Genomic DNA, 9,071 nt, shown 5'->3' on the forward strand with positions numbered 1-9,071 from the left:
GGGTAGATACATCTGATTCAGAACTAAGTGATGTAAGCAGTGTTGATGTCCTTGATGTTGAAAGGGTGGATGGTGATGAAAGTGATTGTTCTGTTGAGGAGAATGCAACGGTCTGTGTGGATTCTTCTGTTGTAGAGGTTGTCATAATTGTTTCTATTGGGCTTCTTGTTGCTTGAGTTGACTCTGTGTCACTTCCAGTTGCTTGTGGGGACACTGAATTTGAGCTGAATCCAGGTGTTGAAAATGAAGCAAAGGTGTCATCTCTGTGGGTGGAACTTGCCGATACCTGAGTTGTCTGGGCTGCCGGTGCTGACAGTTCTCCTGAAGTGTATTCTGTTGTGCTTGCAGGGGTAGATACATCTGATTCAGAACTAAGTGATGTAAGAGGTGTTGAAGTCTTTGATGTTGAAAGGGTGGATGGTGATGAAAGTGATTGTTCTGTTGAGGAGAATGCAACGGTCTGTGAGGATTCTTCTGTTGTAGAGCTTGTCATAATTGTTTCTATTGGGCTTCTTGTTGCTTGAGTTGACTCTGTGTCACTTCCAGTTGCTTGTGGGGACACTGAATTTGAGCTGAATCCAGTTGTTGAAAATGAAGCAAAGGTGTCATCTATGTGGGTGGAACTTGGTGATACCTGAGTTGTCTGGACTGGTGCTGCTGACAGTTCTCCTGAAGTGTATTCTGTTGTGCTTGCAGGGGTAGATACATCTGATTCAGAACTAAGTGATGTAAGAGGTGTTGAAGTCTTTGATGTTGAAAGGGTGGATGGTGATGAAAGTGATTGTTCTGTTGAGGAGAATGCAACGGTCTGTGTGGATTCTTCTGTTGTAGAGCTTGTCAAAATTGTTTCTACTGGGCTTCTTGTTTCTTGAGTTGACTCTGTGTCACTTCCAGTTGCTTGTGGGGACACTGAATTTGAGCTGAATCCAGGTGTTGAAAATGAAGCAAAGGTGTCATCTGTTTGAGTGGAAATTGCCGATACCTGAGTTGTCTGGACTGGTGCTGCTGACAGTTCTCCTGAAGTGTATTCTGTTGTGCTTGCAGGGGTAGATACATCTGATTCAGAACTAAGTGATGTAAGCGGTGTTGATGTCCTTGATGTTGAAAGGGTGGAGGTTGATGAAAGTGATTGCTCGGTTGAGGAGAATGCAACAGTCTGTGTGGATTCTTCAGTTGAAGAGATTGTCACAATTGTTTCTATTGGGCTTCGTGTTGCTTGAGTTGACTCTGTGTCACTTCCAGTTGCTTGTGGGGACACAGAATTTGAGCTGAATCCAGGTGTTGAAAATGAAGCAAAGGTGTCATCTGTGTGAGTGGAACTTGGTGATACCTGAGTCGTCTGGGCTGGTGCTTCTGACAGTTCTCCTGTTGTGTATTCTGTTGTGCTTGCAGGGGTAGATACATCTGATTCAGAACTAAGGGATGTAACAGGTGTTGATGTCCTTGATGTTGAAAGGGTGGAGGTTGATGAAAGTGATTGCTCGGTTGAGGAGAATGCAACGGTCTGTGTGGATTCTTCAGTTGTAGAGATTGTCACAATTGTTTTTATTGGGCTTCGTGTTGCTTGAGTTGACTCTGTGTCACTTCCAGTTGCTTGTGGGGACACTGAATTTGAGCTGAATCCAGGTGTTGAAAATGAAGCAAAGGTGTCATCTGTTTGAGTGGAACTTGCCGATACCTGAGTTGTCTGGGCTGCTGGTGCTGACAGTTCTCCTGAAGTGTATTCTGTTGTGCTTGCAGGGGTAGATACATCTGATTCAGAACTAAGTGATGTAAGCAGGTGTTGATGTCCTTGATGTTGAAAGGGTGGATGGTGATGAAAGTGATTGCTCGGTTGAGGAGAATGCAACAGTCTGTGTGGATTCTTCAGTTGAAGAGATTGTCACAATTGTTTCTATTGGGCTTCCTGTTGATTGAGTTGACGCTGTGTCACTTCCAGTTGCTTGTGGGGACACTGAATTTGAGCTGAATCCAGGTGTTGAAAATGAAGCAAAGGTGTCATCTATGTGGGTGGAACTTGGTGATACCTGAGTTGTCTGGACTGGTGCTTCTGACAGTTCTCCTGAAGTGTATTCTGTTGTGCTTGCAGGGGTAGATACATCTGATTCAGAACTAAGGATGTAAGTGGTGTTGAAGTCTTTGATGTTGAAAGGGTGGAGGTTGATGAAAGTGATTGTTCGTTGAGGAGAATGCAACGGTCTGTGTGGATTCTTCTGTTGTAGAGGTTGTCATAATTGTTTCTATTGGGCTTCTTGTTGCTTGAGTTGACTCTGTGTCACTTCCAGTTGCTTGTGGGGACACTGAATTTGAGCTGAATTCAGTTGTTGAAAATGAAGCAAAGGTGTCATCTGTTTGAGTGGAACTTGCCGATACCTGAGTTGTCTGGGCTGCTGGTGCTGACAGTTCTCCTGAAGTGTATTCTGTTGTGCTTGCAGGGGTAGATACATCTGATTCAGAACTAAGTGATGTAAGCGGTGTTGATGTCCTTGATGTTGAAAGGGTGGATGGTGATGAAAGTGATTGCTCGGTTGAGGAGAATGCAACGGTCTGTGTGGATTCTTCAGTTGTAGAGATTGTCACAATTGTTTCTATTGGGCTTCCTGTTGATTGAGTTGACGCTGTGTCACTTCCAGTTGCTTGTGGGGACACTGAATTTGAGCTGAATCCAGGTGTTGAAAATGAAGCAAAGGTGTCATCTGTTTGAGTGGAACTTGCCGATACCTGAGTCGTCTGGACTGGTGCTTCTGAAGGTGCTTTTGATGTGTATTCTGTTGTGCTTGCAGGGGTAGATACATCTGATTCAGAACTAAGTGATGTAAGCGGTGTTGATGTCCTTGATGTTGAAAGGGTGGATGGTGATGAAAGTGACTGTTCTGTTGAGGAGAATGCAACGGTCTGTGAGGATTCTTCTGTTGTTGAGGTTGTCATAATTGTTTCTATTGGGCTTCTTGTTGCTTGAGTTGACTCTGTGTCACTTCCAGTTGCTTGTGGGGACACTGAATTTGAGCTGAATCCAGGTGTTGAAAATGAAGCAAAGGTGTCATCTGTGTGGGTGGAACTTGCCGATACCTGAGTTGTCTGGGCTGCTGGTGCTGACAGTTCTCCTGAAGTGTATTCTGTTGTGCTTGCAGGGGTAGATACATCTGATTCAGAACTAAGTGATGTAAGGGGTGTTGAAGTCTTTGATGTTGAAAGGGTGGATGGTGATGAAAGTGATTGTTCTGTTGAGGAGAATGCAACGGTCTGTGAGGATTCTTCTGTTGTAGAGATTGTCATAATTGTTTCTATTGGGCTTCTTGTTGCTTGAGTTGACTCTGTGTCACTTCCAGTTGCTTGTGGGGACACTGAATTTGAGCTGAATCCAGGTGTTGAAAATGAAGCAAAGGTGTGATCTATGTGGGTGGAACTTGGTGATACCTGAGTTGTCTGGACTGGTGCTGCTGACAGTTCTCCTGAAGTGTATTCTGTTGTGCTTGCAGGGGTAGATACATCTGATTCAGAACTAAGTGATGTACAGGGGTGTTGATGTCCTTGATGTTGAAAGGGTGGAGGTGATGAAAGTGATTGCTCGGTTGAGGAGAATGCAACGGTCTGTGTGGATTCTTCAGTTGTAGAGATTGTCACAATTGTTTCTATTGGGCTTCTTGTTTCTTGAGTTGACTCTGTGTCACTTCCAGTTGCTTGTGGGGACACTGAATTTGAGCTGAATCCAGTTGTTGAAAATGAAGCAAAGGTGTCATCTCTGTGGGTGGAACTTGGTGATACCTGAGTCGTCTGGACTGGTGCTTCTGAAGGTTTTCCTGTTGTGTATTCTGTTGTGCTTGCAGGGGTAGATACATCTGATTGAGAACTAAGGGATGTCACAGGTGTTGAGGTTTTTAATGTTATAAGAGCGGATGTTGATGAAAGTGATTGTTCTGTTGAGGAGAATGCAACGGTCTGTGAGGATTCATCTGTTGTAGAGCTTGTCAAAATTGTTTCTACTGGGCTTCTTGTTGCTTGAGTTGACTCTGTGTCACTTCCAGTTGCTTGTGGGGACACTGAATTTGAGCTGAATCCAGGTGTTGAAAATGAAGCAAAGGTGTCATCTGTTTGAGTGGAACTTACCGATACCTGAGTTGTCTGGGACTGCTGGTGCTGACAGGTTCTCCTGAAGTGTATTCTGTTGTGCTTGCAGGGGTAGATACATCTGATTCAGAACTAAGTGATGTAAGCGGTGTTGATGTCCTTGATGTTGAAAGGGTGGAGGTTGATGAAAGTGATTGCTCGGTTGAGGAGAATGCAAAGGTCTGTGTGGATTCTTCAGTTGAAGAGATTGTCACAATTGTTTCTATTGGGCTTCCTGTTGATTGAGTTGACGCTGTGTCACTTCCAGTTGCTTGTGGGGACACTGAATTTGAGCTGAATCCAGGTGTTGAAAATGAAGCAAAGGTGTCATCTGTTTGAGTGGAACTTGCCGATACCTGAGTTGTCTGGATTGGTGCTTCTGAAGGTGCTTTTGATGTGTATTCTGTTGTGCTTGCAGGGGTAGATACATCTGATTCAGAACTAAGTGATGTAAGCAGTGTTGATGTCCTTGATGTTGAAAGGGTGGATGGTGATGAAAGTGATTGTTCTGTTGAGGAGAATGCAACGGTCTGTGTGGATTCTTCTGTTGTAGAGATTGTCATAATTGTTTCTATTGGGCTTCTTGTTGCTTGAGTTGACTCTGTGTCACTTCCAGTTGCTTGTGGGGACACTGAATTTGAGCTGAATCCAGGTGTTGAAAATGAAGCAAAGGTGTCATCTCTGTGGGTGGAACTTGCCGATACCTGAGTTGTCTGGGCTGCCGGTGCTGACAGTTCTCCTGAAGTGTATTCTGTTGTGCTTGCAGGGGTAGATACATCTGATTCAGAACTAAGTGATGTAAGGGGTGTTGAAGTCTTTGATGTTGAAAGGGTGGATGGTGATGAAAGTGATTGTTCTGTTGAGGAGAATGCAATGGTCTGTGTGGATTCTTCAGTTGTAGAGATTGTCATAATTGTTTCTATTGGGCTTCTTGTTTCTTGAGTTGACTCTGTGTCACTTCCAGTTGCTTGTGGGGACACTGAATTTGAGCTGAATCCAGTTGTTGAAAATGAAGCAAAGGTGTCATCTCTGTGGGTGGAACTTGGTGATACCTGAGTCGTCTGGACTAGTGCTTCTGAAGGTTTCCTGTTGTGTATTCTGTTGTGCTTGCAGGGGTAGATACATCTGATTGAGAACTAAGGGATGTCACAGGTGTTGAGGTTTTTAATGTTATAAGAGTGGATGCTGATGAAAGTGATTGTTCTGTTGAGGAGAATGCAAAGGTCTGTGAGGATTCTTCTGTTGTAGAGCTTGTCATAATTGTTTCTATTGGGCTTCTTGTTGCTTGAGTTGACTCTGTGTCACTTCCAGTTGCTTGTGGGGACACTGAATTTGAGCTGAATCCAGGTGTTGAAAATGAAGCAAAGGTGTCATCTGTGTGGGTGGAACTTGGTGATACCTGAGTTGTCTTGACTGGTGCTGCTGACAGTTCTCCTGAAGTGTATTCTGTTGTGCTTGCAGGGGTAGATACATCTGATTCAGAACTAAGTGATGTAAGGGGTGTTGATGTCCTTGATGTTGAAAGGGTGGAGGTTGATGAAAGTGATTGCTCGGTTGAGGAGAATGCAATGGTCTGTGTGAATTCTTCAGTTGTAGAGATTGTCACAATTGTTTCTATTGGGCTTCCTGTTGATTGAGTTGACTCTGTGTCACTTCCAGTTGCTTGTGGGGACACTGAATTTGAGCTGAATCCAGTTGTTGAAAATGAAGCAAAGGTGTCATCTCTGTGGGTGGAACTTGGTGATACCTGAGTTGTCTGGACTGGGGCTTCTGAAGGTGCTGTTGATGTGTATTCTGTTGTGCTTGCAGGGGTAGATACATCTGATTCAGAACTAATTGATGTAAGAGGTGTTGAAGTCTTTGATGTTGAAAGGGTGGATGGTGATGAAAGTGATTGTTCTGTTGAGGAGAATGCAAAGGTCTGTGTGGATTCTTCTGTTGTAGAGCTTGTCATAATTGTTTCTATTGGGCTTCTTGTTTCCTGAGTTAACTCTGTGTCACTTCCAGTTGCTTGTGAGGACAGAGAATTTGAGCTGAATCCAGGTGTTGAAAATGAAGCAAAGGTGTCATCTCTATGGGTGGAACTTGGTGATACCTGAGTTGTCTGGACTGGTGCTTCTGAAGGTTCTCCTGTTGTGTATTCTGTTGTGCTTGCAGGGGTAGATACATCTGATTGAGAACTAAGGGATGTCACAGGTGTTGAGGTTTTTAATGTTATAAGAGCGGATGCTGATGAAAGTGATTGTTCTGTTGAGGAGAATGCAAAGGTGTGTGTGGATTCTTCTGTTGTAGAGATTGTCATAATTGTTTCTATTGGGCTTCTTGTTGCTTGAGTTGACTCTGTGTCTTTTCCAGTTGCTTGTGGGGACACCGAATTTGAGCTGAATCCAGGTGTTGAAAATGAAGCAAAGGTGTCATCTCTATGGGTGGAACTTGGTGATACCTGAGTCGTCTGGACTGGTGCTGCTGACAGTTCTCCTGTTGTGTATTCTGTTGTGCGTGCAGTGGTAGATACATCTGATTCAGAACTAAGGGATGTCACAGGTATTGAGGTTTTTAATGTTATCAGAGCGGATGCTGATGAAAGTGATTGTTCTGTTGAGGAGAATGCAACGGTCTGTATGGATTCTTCTGTTGTAGAGATTGTCACAATTGTTTCTACTGGACTTCTTGTTTCTTGAGTTGACTCTGTGTCACTTCCAGTTGCTTGTGGGGACACTGAATTTGAGCTGAATCCAGTTGTTGAAAATGAAGCAAAGGTGTCATCTCTATGAGTGGAACTTGCCGATACCTGAGTTGTCTGGATTGGTGCTTCTGAAGGTTCTCCTGATGTGTATTCTGTTGTGCTTGCAGGGGTAGACACATCTGATTCAGAACTAAGTGTTATAAGGGGTGTTGATGTTTTTGATGTTGAAAGGGTGGATGGTGATGAAAGTGATTGTTCTGTTGAGGAGAATGCAACGGTCTGTGAGGATTCTTCTGTTGTAGAGATTGTCATAATTGTTTCTATTGGGCTTCTTGTTGCTTGAGTTGACTCTGTGTCACTTCCAGTTGCTTGTGGGGACACTGAATTTGAGCTGAATCCAGTTGTTGAAAATGAAGCAAAGGTGTCATCTCTGTGGGTGGAACTTGGTGATACCTGAGTTGTCTGGACTGGTGCTGCCGACAGTTCTCCTGAAGTGTATTCTGTTGTGCTTGCAGGGGTAGATACATCTGATTCAGAACTAAGTGATGTAAGGGGTGTTGATGTCCTTGATGTTGAAAGGGTGGAGGTTGATGAAAGTGATTGCTCGGTTGAGGAGAATGCAACGGTCTGTGTGGATTCTTCAGTTGTAGAGATTGTCATAATTGTTTCTATTGGGCTTCTTGTTTCTTGAGTTGACTCTGTGTCACTTCCAGTTGCTTGTGGGGACACTGAATTTGAGCTGAATCCAGTTGTTGAAAATGAAGCAAAGGTGTCATCTCTGTAGGTGGAACTTGGTGATACCTGAGTCGTCTGGACTAGTGCTTCTGAAGGTTTTCCTGTTGTGTATTCTGTTGTGCTTGCAGGGGTAGATACATCTGATTGAGAACTAAGGGATGTCACAGGTGTTGAGGTTTTTAATGTTATAAGAGTGGATGCTGATGAAAGTGATTGTTCTGTTGAGGAGAATGCAAAGGTCTGTGAGGATTCTTCTGTTGTAGAGCTTGTCATAATTGTTTCTATTGGGCTTCTTGTTGCTTGAGTTGACTCTGTGTCACTTCCAGTTGCTTGTGGGGACACTGAATTTGAGCTGAATCCAGGTGTTGAAAATGAAGCAAAGGTGTCATCTCTGTGGGTGGAACTTGGTGATACCTGAGTTGTCTGGACTGGGGCTTCTGAAGGTGCTGTTGATGTGTATTCTGTTGTGCTTGCAGGGGTAGATACATCTGATTCAGAACTAATTGATGTAAGAGGTGTTGAAGTCTTTGATGTTGAAAGGGTGGATGGTGATGAAAGTGATTGTTCTGTTGAGGAGAATGCAAAGGTCTGTGTGGATTCTTCTGTTGTAGAGCTTGTCATAATTGTTTCTATTGGGCTTCTTGTTTCCTGAGTTAACTCTGTGTCACTTCCAGTTGCTTGTGAGGACAGAGAATTTGAGCTGAATCCAGGTGTTGAAAATGAAGCAAAGGTGTCATCTCTATGGGTGGAACTTGGTGATACCTGAGTTGTCTGGACTGGTGCTTCTGAAGGTTCTCCTGTCGTGTATTCTGTTGTGCTTGCAGGGGTAGATACATCTGATTCAGAACTAAGGGATGTCACAGGTGTTGAGGTTTTTAATGTTATAAGAGTGGATGCTGATGAAAGTGATTGTTCTGTTGAGGAGAATGCAACGGTCTGTGTGGATTCTTCTGTTGTAGAGATTGTCATAATTGTTTCTATTGGGCTTCTTGTTGCTTGAGTTGACTCTGTGTCACTTCCAGTTGCTTGTGGGGACACTGAATTTGAGCTGAATCCAGGTGTTGAAAATGAAGCAAAGGTGTCATCTCTATGGGTGGAACTTGGTGATACCTGAGTCGTCTGGACTGGTGCTGCTGACAGTTCTCCTGTTGTGTATTCTGTTGTGCGTGCAGTGGTAGATACATCTGATTCAGAACTAAGGGATGTCACAGGTATTGAGGTTTTTTGATGTTATCAGAGCGGATGCTGATGAAGTGATTGTTCTGTTGAGGAGAATGCAACGGTCTGTATGGATTCTTCTGTTGTAGAGATTGTCACAATTGTTTCTACTGGACTTCTTGTTTCTTGAGTTGACTCTGTGTCACTTCCAGTTGCTTGTGGGGACACTGAATTTGAGCTGAATCCAGTTGTTGAAAATGAAGCAAAGGTGTCATCTCTATGAGTGGAACTTGCCGATACCTGAGTTGTCTGGACTGGTGCTTCTGAAGGTTCTCCTGTTGTGTATTCTGTTGTGCTTGCAGGGGTAGACACATCTGATTCAGAA

General features: G+C 43.8%; 1 long non-coding RNA gene across 1 annotated transcript; it reads right to left on the reverse strand.

Moving 5' to 3' along the window:
- Positions 1–2,353: 2,353 nt before the first annotated feature.
- LOC118800068 lies at positions 2,354–3,115 on the reverse strand. The gene is made up of 2 exons (XR_005006160.1): positions 3,070–3,115; positions 2,354–2,721 (listed from the first exon to the last, which is right to left on the reverse strand). It is a non-coding gene; the product is annotated as an uncharacterized LOC118800068 (long non-coding RNA).
- Between the last annotated feature and the right edge of the window lie 5,956 nt (positions 3,116–9,071).

Source organism: Colossoma macropomum, unplaced genomic scaffold, assembly GCF_904425465.1.
Source record: "Colossoma macropomum unplaced genomic scaffold, Colossoma_macropomum, whole genome shotgun sequence".
In the NCBI taxonomy this organism is placed as follows: Eukaryota; Metazoa; Chordata; class Actinopteri; order Characiformes; family Serrasalmidae; genus Colossoma; species Colossoma macropomum.